Source organism: Hippocampus comes, unplaced genomic scaffold (genome assembly GCF_001891065.2).
Source record: "Hippocampus comes isolate QL1 unplaced genomic scaffold, H_comes_QL1_v1.1 scaffold1764, whole genome shotgun sequence".
Lineage (NCBI taxonomy): Eukaryota > Metazoa > Chordata > Actinopteri > Syngnathiformes > Syngnathidae > Hippocampus > Hippocampus comes.
Window position 1 is genome coordinate 1 of NW_017805860.1, and position 2,190 is coordinate 2,190.

Here is a 2,190-nt window from a genome sequence, read left to right on the forward strand (position 1 = left end):
AAATTTTTGGCAGTGGAGGTATTAAAGCTTTGAAAGGTTTTTAAAAACCCAAATAAGACCCCTGGGTTACTCCTTTTCTAACTCAAATATATGGTCATATAAAATGCGATCGGAATACAAACATCGCGGTCGGTTAGCATTCTGGAGATCGAGCTTCTAATTTAAATGCAGATGCGCTGTTGTTACCCGTGTCCTCATGAATATTTTTATCATCCAAGAAGATAAGGATACAACACCTTGGACTGCTCCTTGTGTGATGGTTGAAGGTTTACAATTTACTGTAACCTCACATCAATGCTAATTTTGATTAGCATGTGACTGTACGGTATCATTTAGTGTTAATCAATTGTTTTTACACATCACTTTTCAATGGAACAACAGCTTGGAATGGCCCATAAAGAATGTTTTACAAACATCGCCGTTTTACTCATAACCACTGTGATTAGTGATAGATAAAGAGTTTATGTCATATTTTAACATTAAATATTGTCTACGTCTAAAATACAAGTTTTAATGACACGTGGGCTGAATTCATGAAAGATCACTACAGTTTGATTTTTCTTCTGCTTCTGAGGCTTCTCATCGGGCAACTGAGCATCGGCAAAGACAAGTACTGTACTCTCACTTTTTCAGGCTTGTTTCTCATTTCAGAGAAGATTTGTCCCGTTGTACAGAAAAATCTCTTTGAAGGCACTGAAGTTGTAACAATGCACAGCTTCTTCACCGTGAGCTTGCTAAGCCTCGGATGTTCCACTCAATTCTACTACTCGGGCAGCTCCTCTGGTACGTTTTCATCCAACACTGCGGTTGACTTCTCTACGTCCCTCTTCCCTCCGTGACTTGCTACGTTGCACACAAGCAGGGCAAGCTAACATGCTAAACGGACACTCTTTCCAGAAGTGAAGCGAGGGGCGCTGGCGGGCGATTGATAAATGAACGGCTCGCTACAAAGACTAGTTGGCCATCGCTCACTTAATAAAGAGTCGCTCTCGAGACTTGAATCGTTCGTGAACGTCACATCAGTTGTGTTCTTTTTGCGGCGGTGTTTTTATTTACTGTTACTGAAGTGTATATTCGACAGGGAATACAAAATAGTCTAATTGAATCGTGTTTTGATATTGAACGCAATAGTTTTTCAGCTCCGGAACATATCCGACAAAGGAGTGATTTAAAAAAAAAAGCAAGGAGGTGTTTTTATTGACTGTGATATGTTGAACTGCACATTCGACAACAGCGAACACAAAATAGTCGAATCGAATTGTGTTTTAATATGGAACTCAATAGTGACCGTTTGCGGAACATAATCAAAAAAATGATTTCTTTTTTTAAAAGACAGAAATGAAGAAAAGATAGCAGAGGATGGTTTCGATCCATCGACCTCTGGGTTATGGGCCCAGCACGCTTCCGCTGCGCCACTCTGCTATATACCTGCGTGAGCGATTATAACCATTATATCGTATAAACTTTGTGTCTGCGTGTACGTTTAAAGTGCGCATGGGGAGAGCAAACCGACATTTAAAACAATTGTTACTTATTTGCATAGTCTATTGCGAGTGGCTCTGTAATCTGTATAAATAGGTACCTCCTGCAATAAACGAGGAATTCCCTCGAAGCGGTCCTTCCTGTTTTCCATTTTAACCGCTTTACATTCATGAGCTGAACGATCGATTCAGAATCGCTCGCCTTGCCAGTGTTATTTTAAGTCTTTTAACAAATCTTAACCAGGGGTGTCGATGATTAGAGGACACTGAATGTTCTTCATCTTCTGTAAAAAAAAAAAAGACAATAATACAGTACTGTATTACTGATTCGTCGCAGTAGTTCTTCGTCATTTTTGTCTGCGTGAATGCACTGCCGACCGGTGGCCGAGCTGTACACACCAACTCGAATAAATCCCAACGAATTAATCATGACGCAAACGTTTTCATGATTTACATTCCAATTATGTGATTACAATGTTTTCTTGAATGTAGAATATGATAGAGGGCAAGTTTTTGGGGGGGACAGGGGAGGCTGAAATAGATTCACGGCATTACCCTTAATTTTAATGAGGCAAGAGGATTTGACTTTGATTTGTCTTTTGAGTTACAAGCGTGGTGATGAAATGATTGTAGCTCAGGGCACCACCGTCTAGGTAATTTTAGGGGACTTTCGAGTGAACGCAGGATAGTCCACCAGAAAAAAAATCCA

General features: G+C 40.1%; 1 non-coding gene across 1 annotated transcript; it reads right to left on the minus strand.

The window, feature by feature from the left end:
* Positions 1-1,350: 1,350 nt before the first annotated feature.
* trnam-cau (transfer RNA methionine (anticodon CAU)) lies at positions 1,351-1,422 on the minus strand. The gene has a single exon. It is a non-coding gene; the product is annotated as a tRNA-Met (tRNA).
* Between the last annotated feature and the right edge of the window lie 768 nt (positions 1,423-2,190).